The sequence below is a fragment of the Cinclus cinclus genome, chromosome 14, assembly GCF_963662255.1.
Source record: "Cinclus cinclus chromosome 14, bCinCin1.1, whole genome shotgun sequence".
Taxonomy (NCBI): Eukaryota; Metazoa; Chordata; class Aves; order Passeriformes; family Cinclidae; genus Cinclus; species Cinclus cinclus.
Genome location: NC_085059.1, coordinates 4,288,486 through 4,308,200, shown reverse-complemented (window position 1 = coordinate 4,308,200; position 19,715 = coordinate 4,288,486).

The window sequence follows — 19,715 nt, the reverse complement described above, 5'->3', positions numbered from 1 at the left end:
CCAAGGCCATGCAGTGACACGTGTTGGCACTGGGAGCAGCTTCAGATGGGATATGGGTCAGCAAGTGTTCCCTGGCAGGATGGGCAGGGCTGGCACAGGGTGCCCAGAGCAGCTGTGGCTGCCCCTGGATCCCTGGCAGTGCCCAAGGCCAGGCTGGAGCAGCGTGGGACAGTGGCAGGTGTCCCTGCCATGGCAAAGCTTGCACTGGGTGGGATTGAAGGTTCCTTTCCACGCAACCCCTCCTGTGATCTTGTTTTCAATGGATTTAAATTGATGGTAGTTGTGGTTAACAAAAAATGGAAAAAAATCCCAGGAGTGGGATCTGTTTTAGCTGGTAAGGAGTCCAAAGCAGTGGTGGGAGTGGGAGTTTGCTTCTTCCCCCTCCACAGCTGTAGCTCTTCTGGCAGGTTCCTGCCGGGGATTTCACAGCTATTTCTACTGACTGTGTCGTTGACTTAGGGCTGGGCAATGGATTAGAATGGAAAGTCTTGTCTCCCTTTCTAGGAGCAAGGGATGAGGTCTGGCAGCTGTAGGATTTGCAGCTGTCGGGGAAGAAGGGACAGTTGTGTAAGACATCTATGCCGTGCCTAGGTGTGGATGCACATCTTTTATTTGTCTGAGAGGCCAAGCTCCCGGACAGAGAGAAGGGGCAAAGTGACAGCAGAGAAGAGAGAAGGAGGAGAAGGTACAGACATGCAGGCCGTTGGCTTGGGTGGGCCGTGGGATTGATGCCTTTTCTTCGAGGCCAGCTTCCCTGGTGCACTCAATTCTTGTCTCTTCCTGAGATTTAAATGCTGCGTGAGGAGCTCAGCAGTGCTGAAAGAAGAGCCCTGTCCTTTGCGATCCCTTTGGGATGGCAGTGGAAGTGCCCTGAGTGCACATGCAGAGGCCCCTTGGTGGCTTCTCCTGCCAGGACACGGACACTGAGTTGGCAACTAAATGGCTCCTGCGAATGACATTTAGGCCTTTGAAATAGCTGCAGCAAGTGGTGTGAAACTGCTTTGTGAGCTGGGCCCTTGGCATGAGCTGTGAGGGGCTGAGGGCTGGCCTGAGCCAGTGCTGTGTCCCCACAGCCTCAGCTGCGCAGCAGGCACTGCCAGAGTGCCTGAACCCACTTTTGAAAGCATGCTTTAAACAGCAGCTGGTGCTGAGCTTCCCCTTGGCACCCTCTGACCAAAGAGTGGTTTGGTTACTGTGGGGGAGTTTGCTTTGCAAAGCGTGTGGGATTTGCCAGTGCCCCCTCTGATGGGGATGCTCAGGGAGTGAGGGGCTCTGGGGGCTGCTGGCAGCAGCAGGAACACGGGCAGGGTGAGGATCCTGGGCACAGGGCAATGGAAGGCAGCGGGGGAAGCAAAGCCCAGAGGCTTTGGAGGCTGCAAGCCTTAAACATCAGCCCCTGCAGCAGCCCGGGTGCAGGTCCCAGACTTGCCAAGGCTGTCGTGACCTTCAGAGCATGGAGGTGGATGTTGCATCCCTGTGCCTGATGCTGGCTCCTGCCCAGGAGTCCCTGTGGCCGCAGCAGGAAGGGTGTCAGGAGGTTTCCTTTGCTTTGGTGGCGTTGCTGCAGGGCCTGCTGCTGTCAGAGCTCCCTCTCTGCTGGTGAGAGCTTTGCCCTTGGGGACACTGCTGTGCCCCAGGAACAGCAGTGCTGGCTCAGTGGGACCCCCCTGCACAGGGACCCTCAGCCAGGGCTGGCTGTGCCAGCACTCCCAGGGACCTGCAGCCCCAGGAACCATGAGCAAGTGGAAACCAGCACTGTGCAAAGGTTGCCCAAAGGAATTGCAAAGAGAGGCGAGGTTTTAATAAGAAATAGTATTTATTGAACAAAGTTCAGCCAAACATTTGAAGAACATGTTTCCTTCTAACAACAACAACAACAATCTCTAGAACATATTTACAAGGAAGACTATACTGGTAACAATCTGGGACCTACACAGTAAAAATCTAGAAGCTATAGATTAACATTCTGGGAACTTTAGGCTAACAATGTTGAAATTGTTCCTTTAAAAAAAGCCTGGAACATGCTGAACATATTTACAGCGGGGCCCTATAGATGCCCATTATCCCTGTCAGTCTGGGAGGGAGGGAAGGAAGGAAGGAAGGAAGGAAGGAAGGAAGGAAGGAAGGAAGGAAGGAAGGAAGGAAGGAAGGAAGGAAGGAAGGAAGGAAGGGAGGGAGGGAGGAAGGGAGGGAGGGAGGAAGGGAGGGAGGGAGGGAGGAAGGGAGGGAGGGAGGAAGGAAGGGCGGGAGGAAGGAAGGGAGGGAGGAAGGAAGGAAGGGAGGAAGGAAGGAAGGAAGGAAGGAAGGAAGGAAGGAAGGAAGGAAGGAAGGAAGGAAGGAAGGAAGGAAGGAAGGAAGGAAGGAAGGAAGGAAGGAAGGAAGGAAGGAAGGAAGGAACGCAGGGAGGAAGGAAGGAAGGAAGGAAGGAAGGAAAGAAGGAAGGAAGGAAGGAAGGAAGGAAGGGAGGGAGGAAGGAAGGAAGGAAGGAAGGAAGGAAGGAAGGAAGGAAGGAAGGAAGGAAGGAAGGAAGGAAGGAAGGAAGGAAGGAAGGAAGGAAGGAAGGAAGGAAGGAAGGAAGGAAGGAAGGAAGGAAAGAAGGAAGGAAAGAAGGAAGTAAAGCAGGAAGGAAGGAAAGAAGGAAGGAAGGAAGGAAGGAAGGAAGGAAGGAAGGAAGGAAGGAAGGAAGGAAGGAAGGAAGGAAGGTAGGGAGGAAGGGAGGGAGGGAGGAAGGGAGGGAGGGAGGAAGGAAGGAAGGAAGGAAGGAAGGAAGGAAGGAAGGAAGGAAGGAAGGAAGGAAGGAAGGAAGGAAGGAAGGAAGGAAGGAAGGAAGGAAGGAAGGAAGGAAGGAAGGAAGGAAGGGAGGGAGGGAGGGAGGGAGGGAGGAAGGGAGGGAGGAAGGAAGGAAGGAAGGGAGGAAGGAAGGAAGTAAGGAAGGAAGGAAGGAAGCAGCAGAGCAGGACTTCCTTGAGCACCATGTCCCTGAGGAGAGCCAGCCAGCCCCGCCCCAGGCTGGGCACTGCCTGTGGGCAGGACAGGGGAGCATCAGGTTGTCCTGCTCCTGGGCCTCCATCCTCATGCCAGGATCACGGGCTCTTCCTTGTCCTTCTCATCGACGTCCATGGGCTCAGTCTCATCATATTCGTCCACTTCCATCGGCTCGGTGTCATCCTGTTCATCCACTTCCATGGGCTCAGTCTCATCATATTCGTCCACTTCCATGGGCTCGGTGTCATCCTGCTCATCCACTTCCATGGGCTCAGTCTCTTCATATTCGTCCACTTCCATGGGCTCGGTGTCATCCTGCTCATCCACCTCCATATCCTCAATGGTGTCTCTGGCAGTCTGCATGAGGCAGCACAATGTCACTTGGGGTCCCTGTCCCCAGCATCCATCCCCACAGGGCTGCAGCCTGCCCTGGCACTCAGGGCTGCCCCCTTCCCTGGGATGGCACTGTACCTCCACTGGGACAGGAGCGCTCATGCTGTTGGTGTTGATGGTGCAGTAGAAGTGCAGGAAAAGTCCCGGCAGCAGGAGCAGCTCAGCACCAAGACAGAGAACGAAGAGCGGGGGACAAGCGAGTACTGGCAGCAGGAACATCTTGGCACCGTGGCAGAGAGAGAAGAGTGGGGGAGAACTGAGTGCTGGCAGCAGGTGAACTGTCTGTTGTGCTGGTCTCCAGGCCCTGGACCTTCCACCTGCAGCACTCTGGGCCCTGTGATGTCACAGAAGCTTCAGGGCCACTCCTCTCTTGGAGATGGACGCCATAGAACCATCCAATCCTTGAGTGGTTTGGCTTGGAAGAGACCCTAAAAATCATCTGGTTCCAACCTGAGCAAGCTCCCAGCACTTCAACCCTGTCCAATGTGGCCTTGGATGTTGCTGGGGATGGGGCACCCACATGTGCACAGCTCCCTGTGTCAGGGACAAGCAGCCTCACATTAAAGAACGTCTTTCCAGCATCAGATCTCTTCCAACTCTCTTTCCGTTTGATCCCATTCCCCCTTGTCCCATCAGTAGACTTCCTGAGGAAGAGTCACCCTCCCTCTTCCACCTTTCATTCATTGTGAATGTGCTCTGAGCTTGCCACACAAGCTTCACCTCCCCTTCCTCAGCAGCCACAGCTTTTTCAGCTTTTTCTTTTGGGGAGGTGATCTAGCAGCCTCCGTAACTTTGTGACTTCCTGTTGGCTCTTAACATCTTCTGCGGGAAAACACAGGGGTGTCTGTCCACAGCCCTGGGGGTGTCCAAGAAGTCAAGGATGGCAGTGGCCTTGGGAATTGCCAAAGCCTGGGTGCTCTGTGGTTCCCAAAGTTATGGAGAGAGGAGGAGAAAATGACCAGGAGCAGCGCAGGGAGCCTGAATGGCAGAGATGGAAAGCCCGTGGTCCTGGGTGCCTGCGCAGTGTTTGTGGAGGGTTTCCCGATGGCCCTGGAATGTCTTGTGGGCATGCGGGGGTGGTTTTGGTGGAGGAAGTGCAGAAGAACATTTCTGATCAGCCCTGTGTAGGAAATGATCTTTGGCTGAGGTAGAGGTTGAATTTTCCTGGGATGGCAAAGGAAGGAGATGGTTCCGTGTGCGGAAAGAGCAGCGGAGCAAAGTGCTGCCAGATCTTGGTGTTTCTGGGGGTGCTGGCACAGCCACGGGGCTGGGAGTCCCTGTGTACAGGGGGGTCCCCCTGAGCCAACCCTGGGCCCTGCTGGTGTTCCTGGGCTGGTGTCCCCAAGAGCAAAGGTGTCAGCAGCAGAGAGGGAGCTCTGACAGGAGCGGCCTTGCAGCAAAGGCACCAAAACCTGCTGAGGGAATGGAGATGTTCCTCAGCAGCTGCACTTCCTTTCTTTCTGTGCAAGCGTGGCCCACGGAAACAGCCCTTGAGCCAACAAGAAAGGCGTCAAGACCAACATGATGTGTGTTTTGGAATTTCTGTGTCATCTCTGTGTGGATTTACCCTTGCCCTGACTGGGTGTCCAACGCTGAAATCTCCGCGTTGAGGCTTGCAAGCCCTTAGCAATGATTTGGTGGCATAGGGGTGCTTCCTGTCCTTGCATTGAGACATGAAATTCCGAGGTATCAATGAATCAGCTGCTTTTCTTGTGGCAGCACTTGAGGTTTTGGGTCAGCAGGCTGATTGCAGCGGCCCTGATCGCTGATGCTCAGGGGGATCGCCAGGTGCTTTGGGCTGCAGAGGCTGGGGCACGTGGCAGCACCCAGGGCTGGGGACAGCTGGTGGGGACAGCAGTGTCACTCAGAGCTGCCCTGGGAGACCACAGCCTGTCCTGGTGCCCCTGCAGCTGATAAAGGGATGAAATGAGGACCAGCAATCACCGCATCCCTGCGCTGCCGGCACAGGATCAGCGTCTCCTGCTTGGAAAAGAAATGTTGCAGTGCTTCGACATTTCTTTTCCCAATAAAGACCTTGTCATTGGTGCAGTGACTAGGGTTTGATCCTCTGGGAGTACTTTACCCGTTGGACACTCCATCTGGCTGCGAGGCAGCTGAGTGCTTGAGGGGCAGGTGGGTGGCACGTCCCCAGCACAGGCACTGGGAACTCTGCTCAAAGCTTGGGGCTTTCTCTTGATCCATCATCCCAAGGCCATGCAGTGACACGTGTTGGCACTGGGAGCAGCTTCAGATGGGATATGGGTCAGCAAGTGTTCCCTGGCAGGATGGGCAGGGCTGGCACAGGGTGCCCAGAGCAGCTGTGGCTGCCCCTGGATCCCTGGCAGTGCCCAAGGCCAGGCTGGAGCAGCGTGGGACAGTGGCAGGTGTCCCTGCCATGGCAAAGCTTGCACTGGGTGGGATTGAAGGTTCCTTTCCACGCAACCCCTCCTGTGATCTTGTTTTCAATGGATTTAAATTGATGGTAGTTGTGGTTAACAAAAAATGGAAAAAAATCCCAGGAGTGGGATCTGTTTTAGCTGGTAAGGAGTCCAAAGCAGTGGTGGGGGTGGGAGTGGGAGTTTGCTGCTTCCCCCTCCACAGCTGTAGCTCTTCTGGCAGGTTCCTGCCGGGGATTTCACAGCTATTTCTACTGACTGTGTCGTTGACTTAGGGCTGGGCAATGGATTAGAATGGAAAGTCTTCTCTCCCTTTCTAGGAGCAAGGGATGAGGTCTGGCAGCTGTAGGATTTGCAGCTGTCGGGGAAGAAGGGACAGTTGTGTAAGACATCTATGCCGTGCCTAGGTGTGGATGCACATCTTTTATTTGTCTGAGAGGCCAAGCTCCCGGACAGAGAGAAGGGGCAAAGTGACAGCAGAGAAGAGAGAAGGAGGAGAAGGTACAGACATGCAGGCCGTTGGCTTGGGTGGGCCGTGGGATTGATGCCTTTTCTTCGAGGCCAGCTTCCCTGGTGCACTCAATTCTTGTCTCTTCCTGAGATTTAAATGCTGGGTGAGGAGCTAAGCAGTGCTGAAAGAAGAGCCCTGTCCTTTGCGATCCCTTTGGGATGGCAGTGGAAGTGCCCTGAGTGCACATGCAGAGGCCCCTTGGTGGCTTCTCCTGCCAGGACACGGACACTGAGTTGGCAACTAAATGGCTCCTGCGAATGACATTTAGGCCTTTGAAATAGCTGCAGCAAGTGGTGTGAAACTGCTTTGTGAGCTGGGCCCTTGGCATGAGCTGTGAGGGGCTGAGGGCTGGCCTGAGCCAGTGCTGTGTCCCCACAGCCTCAGCTGCGCAGCAGGCACTGCCAGAGTGCCTGAACCCACTTTTGAAAGCATGCTTTAAACAGCAGCTGGTGCTGAGCTTCCCCTTGGCACCCTCTGACCAAAGAGTGGTTTGGTTACTGTGGGGGAGTTTGCTTTGCAAAGCGTGTGGGATTTGCCAGTGCCCCCTCTGATGGGGATGCTCAGGGAGTGAGGGGCTCTGGGGGCTGCTGGCAGCAGCAGGAACACGGGCAGGGTGAGGATCCTGGGCACAGGGCAATGGAAGGCAGCGGGGGAAGCAAAGCCCAGAGGCTTTGGAGGCTGCAAGCCTTAAACATCAGCCCCTGCAGCAGCCCGGGTGCAGGTCCCAGACTTGCCAAGGCTGTCGTGACCTTCAGAGCATGGAGGTGGATGTTGCATCCCTGTGCCTGATGCTGGCTCCTGCCCAGGAGTCCCTGTGGCCGCAGCAGGAAGGGTGTCAGGAGGTTTCCTTTGCTTTGGTGGCGTTGCTGCAGGGCCTGCTGCTGTCAGAGCTCCCTCTCTGCTGGTGAGAGCTTTGCCCTTGGGGACACTGCTGTGCCCCAGGAACAGCAGTGCTGGCTCAGTGGGACCCCCCTGCACAGGGACCCTCAGCCAGGGCTGGCTGTGCCAGCACTCCCAGGGACCTGCAGCCCCAGGAACCATGAGCAAGTGGAAACCAGCACTGTGCAAAGGTTGCCCAAAGGAATTGCAAAGAGAGGCGAGGTTTTAATAAGAAATAGTATTTATTGAACAAAGTTCAGCCAAACATTTGAAGAACATGTTTCCTTCTAACAACAACAACAACAATCTCTAGAACATATTTACAAGGAAGACTATACTGGTAACAATCTGGGACCTACACAGTAAAAATCTAGAAGCTATAGATTAACATTCTGGGAACTTTAGGCTAACAATGTTGAAATTGTTCCTTTAAAAAGAGCCTGGAACATGCTGAACATATTTACAGCGGGGCCCTATAGATGCCCATTATCCCTGTCAGTCTGGGAGGGAGGGAAGGAAGGAAGGAAGGAAGGAAGGAAGGAAGGAAGGAAGGAAGGAAGGAAGGAAGGAAGGAAGGAAGGAAGGAAGGAAGGAAGGAAGGAAGGAAGGAAGGAAGGAAGGAAGGAAGGGAGGGAGGGAGGAAGGGAGGGAGGGAGGAAGGAAGGGAGGGAGGGAGGAAGGGAGGGAGGGAGGAAGGAAGGGCGGGAGGAAGGAAGGGAGGGAGGAAGGAAGGAAGGAAGGAAGGAAGGAAGGAAGGAAGGAAGGAAGGAAGGAAGGAAGGAAGGAAGGAAGGAAGGAAGGAAGGAAGGAAGGAAGGAAGGAAGGAAGGAAGGAAGGAAGGAAGGAAGGAAGGAAGGAAGGAAGGAAGGAAGGAAGGAAGGAAGGAAGGAAGGAAGGAAGGAAGGGAGGAAGGAAGGAAGGAAGGAAGGAAGGAAAGAAGGAAGGAAAGAAGGAAGGAAGGAAGGAAGGAAGGAAGGAAGGAAGGAATGAAGGAAGGAAGGAAGGAAGGAAGGAAGGAAGGAAGGAAGGAAGGAAGGAAGGAAGGAAGGAAGGAAAGAAGGAAGGAAAGAAGGAAGGAAGGAAGGAAGGAAGGAAGGAAGGAAGGAAAGAAGGAAGGAAAGCAGGAAGGGAGGAAAGAAGGAAGGAAGGAAGGAAGGAAGGAAGGAAGGAAGGAAGGAATGAAGGAAGGAAGGAAGGAAGGAAGGAAGGAAGGTAGGGAGGAAGGGAGGGAGGGAGGAAGGGAGGGAGGGAGGAAGGAAGGAAGGAAGGAAGGAAGGAAGGAAGGAAGGAAGGAAGGAAGGAAGGAAGGAAGGAAGGAAGGAAGGAAGGAAGGGAGGGAGGGAGGGAGGGAGGGAGGAAGGAAGGAAGGGAGGAAGGAAGGAAGTAAGGAAGGAAGGAAGGAAGGAAGGAAGGAAGGAAGGAAGCAGCAGAGCAGGACTTCCTTGAGCACCATGTCCCTGAGGAGAGCCAGCCAGCCCCGCCCCAGGCTGGGCACTGCCTGTGGGCAGGACAGGGGAGCATCAGGTTTTCCTGCTCCTGGGCCTCCATCCTCATGCCAGGATCACGGGCTCTTCCTTGTCCTTCTCATCGACGTCCATGGGCTCAGTCTCATCATATTCATCCACTTCCATGGGCTCGGTGTCATCCTGCTCATCCACTTCCATGGGCTCAGTCTCATCATATTCGTCCACTTCCATGGGCTCGGTGTCATCCTGCTCATCCACCTCCATATCTTCAATGGTGTCTCTGGCAGTCTGCATGAGACAGCACAATGTCACTTGGGGTCCCTGTCCCCAGCATCCATCCCCACAGGGCTGCAGCCTGCCCTGGCACTCAGGGCTGCCCCCCTCCCTGGGATGGCACTGTACCTCCACTGGGACAGGAGCGCTCATGCTGTTGGTGTTGATGGTGCAGTAGAAGTGCAGGAAAAGTCCCGGCAGCAGGAGCAGCTCAGCACCAAGGCAGAGAACGAAGAGCGGGGGACAAGCGACTACTGGCAGCAGGAACATCTTGGCACCGTGGCAGAGAGCGAAGAGTGGGGGAGAACTGAGTGCTGGCAGCAGGTGAACTGTCTGTTGTGCTGGTCTCCAGGCCCTGGACCTTCCACCTGGAGGACTCTGGGCCCTGTGATGTCACAGAAGCTTCAGGGCCACTCCTCTCTTGGAGATGGACGCCATAGAACCATCCAATCCTTGAGTGGTTTGGCTTGGAAGAGACCCTAAAAATCATCTGGTTCCAACCTGAGCAAGCTCCCAGCACTTCAACCCTGTCCAATGTGGCCTTGGATGTTGCTGGGGATGGGGCACCCACATGTGCACAGCTCCCTGTGTCAGGGACAAGCAGCCTCAGATTAAAGAACTTCTTTCCAGCATCAAATCTCTTCCAACTCTCTTTCCGTTTGATCCCATTCCCCCTTGTCCCATCAGTAGACTTCCTGAGGAAGAGTCACTCTCCCTCTTCCACCTTTCATTCACTGTGAATATGATCTGAGCTTGCCACACAAGCTTCACCTCCCCTTCCTCAGCAGCCACAGCTTTTTCAGCTTTTTCTTTTGGGGAGGTGATCTAGCAGCCTCCGTAACTTTGTGGCTTCCTGTTGGCTCTTAACATCTTCTGCGGGAAAACACAGGGGTGTCTGTCCACAGCCCTGGGGGTGTCCAAGAAGTCAAGGATGGCAGTGGCCTTGGGAATTGCCAAAGCCTGGGAGCTCTGTGGTTCCCAAAGTTATGGAGAGAGGAGGAGAAAATGACCAGGAGCAGCGCAGGGAGCCTGAATGGCAGAGATGGAAAGCCCGTGGTCCTGGGTGCCTGCGCAGTGTTTGTGGAGGGTTTCCCGATGGCCCTGGAATGTCTTGTGGGCATGCGGGGGTGGTTTTGGTGGAGGAAGTGCAGAAGAACATTTCTGATCAGCCCTGTGTAGGAAATGATCTTTGGCTGAGGTAGAGGTTGAATTTTCCTGGGATGGCAAAGGAAGGAGATGGTTCCGTGTGCGGAAAGAGCAGCGGAGCAAAGTGCTGCCAGATCTTGGTGTTTCTGGGGGTGCTGGCACAGCCACGGGGCTGGGAGTCCCTGTGCACAGGGGGGTCCCCGTGACCCAACCCTGGGCCCTGCTGGTGTTCCTGGGCTGGTGTCCCCAAGAGCAAAGGCGTCAGCAGCAGAGAGGGGGCTCTGACAGGACCGGCCCTGCAGCAAAGGCACCAAAACCTGCTGAGGGCATGGAGATGTTCCTCAGCAGCTGCACTTCCTTTCTTTCTGTGCAAGCGTGGCTCACGGAAACAGCCCTTGAGCCAACAAGAAAGGCGTCAAGACCAACATGATGTGTGTTTTGGAATTTCTGAGTCATTTCTGTGTGGATTTACCCTTGCCCTGACTGCGTGTCCAACGCTGAAATCTCCGCGTTGAGGCTTGCAAGCCCTTAGCAATGATTTGGTGGCATAGGGGTGCTTCCTGTCCTTGCATTGAGACATGAAATTTCGAGGTATCAATGAATCAGCTGCTTTTCTTGTGGCAGCACTTGAGGTTTTGGGTCAGCAGGCTGATTGCAGCGGCCCCGATCGCTGATGCTCGGGGGGATCTCCAGGTGCTTTGGGCTGCAGAGGCTGGGGCACGTGGCAGCACCCAGGGCTGGGGACAGCTGGTGGGGACAGCAGTGTCACTCAGAGCTGTCCTGGGAGACCACAGCCTGTCCTGGTGCCCCTGCAGCTGATAAAGGGATGAAATGAGGACCAGCAATCACCGCATCCCTGCGCTGCCGGCACAGGATCAGCGTCTCCTGCTTGGAAAAGAAATGTCGCTGTGCTTTGACATTTCTTTTCCCAATAAAGTCCTTGTCATTGGTGCAGTGACTAGGGTTTGATCCTCTGGGAGTACTTTACCCGTTGGACACTCCATCTGGCTGCGAGGCAGCTGAGTGCTTGAGGGGCAGGTGGGTGGCACGTCCCCAGCACAGGCACTGGGAACTCTGCTCAAAGCTTGGGGCTTTCTCTTGATCCATCATCCCAAGGCCATGCAGTGACACGTGTTGGCACTGGGAGCAGCTTCAGATGGGATATGGGTCAGGAAGTGTTCCCTGGCAGGATGGGCAGGGCTGGCACAGGGTGCCCAGAGCAGCTGTGGCTGCCCCTGGATCCCTGGCAGTGCCCAAGGCCAGGCTGGAGCAGCGTGGGACAGTGGCAGGTGTCCCTGCCATGGCAAAGCTTGCACTGGGTGGGATTGAAGGTTCCTTTCCACGCAACCCCTCCTGTGATCTTGTTTTCAATGGATTTAAATTGATGGTAGTTGTGGTTAACAAAAAATGGAAAAAAATCCCAGGAGTGGGATCTGTTTTAGCTGGTAAGGAGTCCAAAGCAGTGTTGGGGGTGGGAGTTTGCTGCTTCCCCCTCCACAGCTGTAGCTCTTCTGGCAGGTTCCTGCCGGGGATTTCACAGCTATTTCTACTGACTGTGTCGTTGACTTAGGGCTGGGCAATGGATTAGAATGGAAAGTCTTGTCTCCCTTTCTAGGAGCAAGGGATGAGGTCTGGCAGCTGTAGGATTTGCAGCTGTCGGGGAAGAAGGGACAGTTGTGTAAGACATCTATGCCGTGCCTACGTGAGGATGCACATCTTTTATTTGTCTGAGAGGCCAAGCTCCCGGACAGAGAGAAGGGGCAAAGTGACAGCAGAGAAGAGAGAAGGAGGAGAAGGTACAGACATGCAGGCCGTTGGCTTGGGTGGGCCGTGGGATTGATGCCTTTTCTTGGAGGCCAGCTTCCCTGGTGCACTCAATTCTTGTCTCTTCCTGAGACTTCAATGCTGGGTGAGGAGCTCAGCAGTGCTGAAAGAAGAGCCCTGTCCTTTGCGATCCCTTTGGGATGGCAGTGGAAGTGCCCTGAGTGCACATGCAGAGGCCCCTTGGTGGCTTCTCCTGCCAGGACACGGACACTGAGTTGGCAACTAAATGGCTCCTGCGAATGACATTTAGGCCTTTGAAATAGCTGCAGCAAGTGGTGTGAAACTGCTTTGTGAGCTGGGCCCTTGGCATGAGCTGTGAGGGGCTGAGGGCTGGCCTGAGCCAGTGCTGTGTTCCCACAGCCTCAGCTGCACAGCAGGCACTGCCAGAGTGCCTGAACCCACTTTTGAAAGCATGCTTTAAACAGCAGCTGGTGCTGAGCTTCCCCTTAGCACCCTCTGACCAAAGAGTGGTTTGGTTACTGTGGGGGAGTTTGCTTTGTGAAGCGTGCGGGATTTGCCAGTGCTCCCTGTGATGGGGATGCTCCGGGAGTGAGGGGCTCTGGGGGCTGCTGGCAGCAGCAGGAACACGGGCAGGGTGAGGATCCTGGGCACAGGGCAATGGAAGGCAGCGGGGGAAGCAAAGCCCAGAGGCTTTGGAGGCTGCAAGCCTTAAACATCAGCCCCTGCAGCAGCCCGGGTGCAGGTCCCAGACTTGCCAAGGCTGTCGAGACCTTCAGAGCATGGAGGTGGATGTTGCATCCCTGTGCCTGATGCTGGCTCCTGCCCAGGAGTCCCTGTGGCTGCAGCAGGAAGGGTGTCAGGAGGTTTCCTTTGCTTTGGTAGCGTTGCTGCAGGGCCTGCTGCTGTCAGAGCTCCCTCTCTGCTGGTGAGAGCTTTGCCCTTGGGGACCCTGCTGTGCCCCAGGAACAGCAGTGCTGGCTCAGTGGGACCCCCCTGCACAGGGACCCCCAGCCAGGGCTGGCTGTGCCAGCACCCCCAGGGACCTGCAGCCCCAGGAACCATGAGCAAGTGGAAACCAGCACTGTGCAAAGGTTGCCCAAAGGAATTGCAAAGAGAGGCGAGGTTTTAATAAGAAATAGTATTTATTGAACAAAGTTCAGCCAAACATTTGAAGAACATGTTTCCTTCTAACAGCAACAACAACAAAAATGTCTAGAACATATTTACAAGGAAGACTATACTGGTAACAATCTGGGACCTATACAGTAAAAATCTAGAAGCTATAGATTAACATTCTGGGAACTTTAGGCTAACAATCTTGAAATTGTTCCTATAAAAAAAGCCTCGAACATGCTGAACATATTTACAGCGGGGCCCTGTCGGTGCCCATTATCCCTGTCAGTCTGGGAGGGAAGGAAGGAAGGAAGGAAGGAAGGAAGCAGCAGAGCAGGACTTCCTTGAACACCATGTCCCTGAGGAGAGCCAGCCAGCCCCGCCCCAGGCTGGGCACTGCCTGTGGGCAGGGCAGGGGAGCATCAGGTTGTCCTGCTCCTGGGGCTCCATCCTCATGCCAGGATCACGGGCTCTTCCTTGTCCTTCTCATCGACGTCCATGGGCTCAGTCTCATCATATTCATCCACTTCCATGGGCTCGGTGTCATCCTGCTCATCCACTTCCATGGGCTCAGTCTCATCATATTCGTCCACTTCCATGGGCTCGGTGTCATCCTGCTCATCCACTTCCATGGGCTCAGTCTCATCATATTCGTCCACTTCCATGGGCTCGGTGTCATCCTGCTCATCCACCTCCATATCCTCAATGGTGTCTCTGGCAGTCTGCATGAGGCAGCACAATGTCACTTGGGGTCCCTTTCCCCAGCATCCATCCCCACAGGGCTGCAGCCTGCCCTGGCACTCAGGGCTGCCCCCCTCCCTGGGATGGCACTGTACCTCCACTGGGACAGGAGCGCTCATGCTGTTGGTGTTGATGGTGCAGTAGAAGTGCAGGAAAAGTCCCGGCAGCAGGAGCAGCTCAGCACCAAGGCAGAGAACGAAGAGCGGGGGACAAGCGAGTACTGGCAGCAGGAACATCTTGGCACCGTGGCAGAGAGAGAAGAGTGGGGGAGAACTGAGTGCTGGCAGCAGGTGAACTGTCTGTTGTGCTGGTCTCCAGGCCCTGGACCTTCCACCTGGAGCACTCTGGGCCCTGTGATGTCACAGAAGCTTCAGGGCCACTCCTCTCTTGGAGATGGACGCCATAGAACCATGAAGTCCTTGAGTGGTTTGGCTTGGAAGAGACCCTAAAAATCATCTGGTTCCAACCTGAGCAAGCTCCCAGCACTTCAACCCTGTCCAATGTGGCCTTGGATGTTGCTGGGGATGGGACACCCACATGTGCACAGGTCCCTGTGTCAGGGACAAGCAGCCTCAGATTAAAGAACTTCTTTCCAGCATCAAATCTCTTCCAACTCTCTTTCCGTTTGATCCCATTCCCCCTTGTCCCATCAGTAGACTTCCTGAGGAAGAGTCACCCTCCCTCTTCCACCTTTCATTCACTGTGAATGTGCTCTGAGCTTGCCACACAAGCTTCACCTCCCCTTCCTCAGCAGCCACAGCTTTTTAAGCTTTTTCTTTTGGGGAGGTGATCTAGCAGCCTCAGTAACTTTGTGACTTCCTGTTGGCTCTTAACATCTTCTGCGGGAAAACACAGGGGTGTCTGTCCACAGCCCTGGGGGTGTCCAAGAAGTCAAGGATGGCAGTGGCCTTGGGAATTGGCAAAGCCTGGGAGCTCTGTGGTTCCCAAAGTTATGGAGAGAGGAGGAGAAAATGACCAGGAGCAGCGCAGGGAGCCTGAATGGCAGAGATGGAAAGCCCGTGGTCCTGGGTGCCTGCGCAGTGTTTGTGGAGGGTTTCCCGATGGCCCTGGAATGTCTTGTGGGCATGCGGGGGAGGTTTTGGTGGAGGAAGTGCAGAAGAACATTTCTGATCAGCCCTGTGTAGGAAATGATCTTTGGCTGAGGTAGAGGTTGAATTTTCCTGGGATGGCAAAGGAAGGAGATGGTTCCGTGTGCGGAAAGAGCAGCGGAGCAAAGTGCTGCCAGATCTTGGTGTTTCTGGGGGTGCTGGCACAGCCACGGGGCTGGGAGTCCCTGTGCACAGGGGGGTCCCCGTGACCCAACCCTGGGCCCTGCTGGTGTTCCTGGGCTGGTGTCCCCAAGAGCAAAGGTGTCAGCAGCAGAGAGGGGGTTCTGACAGGAGCGGCCCTGCAGCAAAGGCACCAAAACCTGCTGAGGGCATGGAGATGTTCCTCAGCAGCTGCACTTCCTTTCTTTCTGTGCAAGCGTGGCCCACGGAAACAGCCCTTGAGCCAACAAGAAAGGCGTCAAGACCAACATGATGTGTGTTTTGGAATTTCTGTGTCATTTCTGTGTGGATTTACCCTTGCCCTGACTGCGTGTCCAACGCTGAAATCTCCGCGTTGAGGCTTGCAAGCCCTTAGCAATGATTTGGTGGCATAGGGGTGCTTCCTGTCCTTGCATTGAGACATGAAATTCCGAGGTATCAATGAATCAGCTGCTTTTCTTGTGGCAGCACTTGAGGTTTTGGGTCAGCAGGCTGATTGCAGCGGCCCTGATCGCTGATGCTCGGGGGGATCTCCAGGTGCTTTGGGCTGCAGAGGCTGGGGCACGTGGCAGCACCCAGGGCTGGGGACAGCTGGTGGGGACAGCAGTGTCACTCAGAGCTGCCCTGGGAGACCACAGCCTGTCCTGGTGGCCCTGCAGCTGATAAAGGCATGAAATGAGGACCAGCAATAACAGCATCCCTGCGCTGCCGGCACAGGATCAGCGTCTCCTGCTTGGAAAAGAAATGTCGCTGTGCTTTGACATTTCTTTTCCCAATAAAGACCTTGTCATTGGTGCAGTGACTAGGGTTTGATCCTCTGGGAGTACTTTACCCGTTGGACACTCCATCTGGCTGCGAGGCAGCTGAGTGCTTGAGGGGCAGGTGGGTGGCACGTCCCCAGCACAGGCACTGGGAACTCTGCTCAAAGCTTGGGGCTTTCTCTTGATCCATCATCCCAAGGCCATGCAGTGACACGTGTTGGCACTGGGAGCAGCTGCAGATGGGATATGGGTCAGGAAGTGTTCCCTGGCAGGATGGGCAGGGCTGGCACAGGGTGCCCAGAGCAGCTGTGGCTGCCCCTGGATCCCTGGCAGTGCCCAAGGCCAGGCTGGAGCAGCGTGGGACAGTGGCAGGTGTCCCTGCCATGGCAAAGCTTGCACTGGGTGGGATTGAAGGTTCCTTTCCACGCAACCCCTCCTGTGATCTTGTTTTCAATGGATTTAAATTGATGGTAGTTGTGGTTAACAAAAAATGGAAAAAAATCCCAGGAGTGGGATCTGTTTTAGCTGGTAAGGAGTCCAAAGCAGTGTTGGGGGTGGGAGTTTGCTGCTTCCCCCTCCACAGCTGTAGCTCTTCTGGCAGGTTCCTGCTGGGGATTTCACAGCTATTTCTACTGACTGTGTCGTTGACTTAGGGCTGGGCAATGGATTAGAATGGAAAGTCTTCTCTCCCTTTCTAGGAGCAAGGGATGAGGTCTGGCAGCTGTAGGATTTGCAGCTGTCGGGGAAGAAGGGACAATTCTGTAAGACATCTATGCCGTGCCTAGGTGTGGATGCACATCTTTTATTTGTCTGAGAGGCCAAGCTCCCGGACAGAGAGAAGGGGCAAAGTGACAGCAGAGAAGAGAGAAGGAGGAGAAGGTACAGACATGCAGGCCGTTGGCTTGGGTGGGCCGTGGGATTGATGCCTTTTCTTGGAGGCCAGCTTCCCTGGTGCACTCAATTCTTGTCTCTTCCTGAGACTTCAATGCTGGGTGAGGAGCTCAGCAGTGCTGAAAGAAGAGCCCTGTCACAGGAGTGGGATATTGTCGGATCTTCCCCCTGGTCCCTCTGACCTGCCTCGGCTAGCTCGTGGTCGAAGAGATGGGGGATCTTGTATCTGACAAGGACAAAGCTCAAAAATTAGAGGAGGCTCTGTTTCCCGAGATGATCCAAGTTTTTTGTCCTGAGGGGTTGCAGGGAGAAGAGAGATAGCATGGGAAATGGGGAGATAGCCGGGTATTTTCACTCCCAACTCAAGGGCGGAGGAACCCCAGGTCACAGCCACTCAGGGTTGGCCAGGGGAAAGGGAGGGGTTAAGGGAAGGCGGCAACCAGGATACAAACCCACGGGGAAACAGAACAAACCATCCTCAGTGCAACACAAAACCATAAATGTGCATTACAACATCTCCCCATTTTTTGTTTAATAAGTTACGAGAAAGGCATCGGTTTCATTCCGATTCAGGATATCGCAATATTGGATAAGGTTCATCACTGGGATGAGTGGGAGTTAGGTTTTTTCTAAAAGGGAAAAGTAAACATTTTTAAAGCATATTAAAGGTTTGTGTCCTTGCTAGAGTTAAAATCACATTCCAAGGAGATGTTTTCTTCTCAGCGGCGTCTTCTGTTTGAAGCAATTGAAACTTGCTTGTCATCCCCTTCTGCTGGAGCTGGATGTTTGGGGACAAAAGGTTTCACCCACTTGTGGGGGATCCACCTGGAACCTGAGGGGGTGGATACACATGCATAACCACACCCCCAGGTAACAAGCTCATAGGGACCTTTGGTTTCCCATGTTTCTGGGTCCCTAATCAAAACTGGTGGATGCTGGGACAGTTTGAATTGACTGCCACTGTTAAAGTGACGAACCACAGGTGGACTCATATTTTCAAAAGAACAGTTTAGAAAATGGATAGTAAACATGGCTTTACAGAGCTTTTGCTGTGGAGACATCCACAAAGTTGAACTACTCTGTCTAGCCAGGACCTGTTTGAGCGTCTGGTGGGCACGCTCGATCACACCTTGGATGTGAGGGAGTGGGGGATGCCAGTTTTATGTTCCACTCCCCACTGCTGAACAAACTCTAGGAACTCCTTGGATGTGTACGCTGGGCCATTGTCCATTTTGATTTCCCTAGGGATCCCCAGCACTGAAAAGGCTTGCACTAGGTGTTGTTTGGCATGCACAGCCTTTTCTCCTGCGTGGCCAGAGGCATCAACTGCACCCGAATATGTATCAATGCTTACAAGTACATATTTGAGGCGACCAAAACTGGGTATGTGTGTGATGTCTGTCTGCCACACCTCACAGCTGCCAAGGCCTCGGGGGTTAACCCCTACACCCAGCGAAGGCATGGCCTGGAGCTGGCAGCTGGGACAGGTGGCCACAATGGCTCGAGCCTGACTCCGTGTTAGCTGGAACTGACGGATCAGACCTGGCACATTTTGATGGTACTGCTGGTGGCTCAGCTTTGCCTGTTGGAAAATTGTCAGGGAGGCGTGCTTTCTCAGCTGGGGCAGCAAGGGAGTCTGCCTTATGATTCCCTTCTGCAATTTCACCTGGCAGATCGGTGTGTGACCTTACATGCATCACATAGAACAGGTGCTCTCTATGCGAAACCAAATAGATTAGTCTGGAGAGCAACCTGAAGAGCTGCTCGTTCTCGATGTCCTTGAGAACTGCCTGCTTTGCTCTGGATACCACCCCAGCTACATAGGCTGAGTCGGTTACCAAGTTAATTGGCTCCGAGAACTTCTCAAAGGCTCTCACAGCTGCGGCCAGTTCTGCTATCTGGGGCGAACCCTCCACAAACTCAACCTCAGCTTCCCAATTTTGAGTTTGTGGATTTCTCCAAGTCATCACCGACTTGTGGGATGCTCCAGACACATCAGTGAACACTGTGAGAGCTTTGAGTGGCCTACGGCTCCTTTTTTCACAAGGAATGAGGTGGAATTCCTCATTGAACAGCTTGTGAGATGGGGCGTGGACTGATATTTGTCCACTGTAGCTATCCAGGGACAGCTGCAGGTTGGCATTGCTCTGAAGCAGGTGCTCAAACATTTCTTTGGTCAGTTTCTCAGGAGAGTTCTTTCCTTCCTTTGAAAGCTTGACCGGGAGGTGAATACATGCAAAGTCACAACCAGCCAGCTCACAAAGTCTTACTCTTGCCTTACAAATCAGCTGAGCTATTAGCTCTTGTGGCTTAGTGATGGTTTTGGGTCTTGCACGTGAAAGGAAAATCCACTCTATGATTGAACGTGAATCTTTTTGCCCTTTGGTCCACTGAAATATCAAACCGTGCAGGTGTGGCAGCTTTCCCAGGATAATAAATTTAAAGGGCAGCTCGGGGTGATACCGGTGAGCTTGCCTTGTGCCCAAAGCTTTTTCTGCTTTTTCTATGACTGTTTTTGCCTCTGGGGTCAGTTCTCTGGGAGAATCCAGCTCTCTCTCCCCCTTTAATAAATTGAGGAGGGGGCTTAGGTCCTCATTGGTGAGGCCTAGCCAGGGCCTGACCCAGTTCAAAGACCCACACAAGGAATGGAGATCTGCTAGGGTTTTTGGATTGTTATTAATTGCCAATCTTTGCGGCACAATGGTGCGCGCAGTTATTTCCAAGCCCAGGTACCTCCAAAGTGGCATCCTTTGGACCTTGTCCTCCTGCAATTGAAATCCAGCAGAGGTTAAGACTTTAACCACTAGGTCAAGTGTGTCTTGGAGTATAGTGTCATTGGGGGAACACACACAAGTACATCTTCCATGTAGTGTAGGATAATGGCCTCCCCCTTTTCAGCACGCACCGGGGAAAGCAACGAGGCTACATACCACTTGCAGATGGAGGGACTGCACTTCATTCCCTGGGGAAGGACTTTCCAGTGGTACCTCTTCCCTGGGGCTTCTCGATTAGTGGTGGGTACCGAAAAGGCAAACCGCGGAGCATCCTTTGGGTGGAGGGGAATTTGGAAGAAACAGTCCTTGATGTCCAGGGCAGCCAATTGCCAA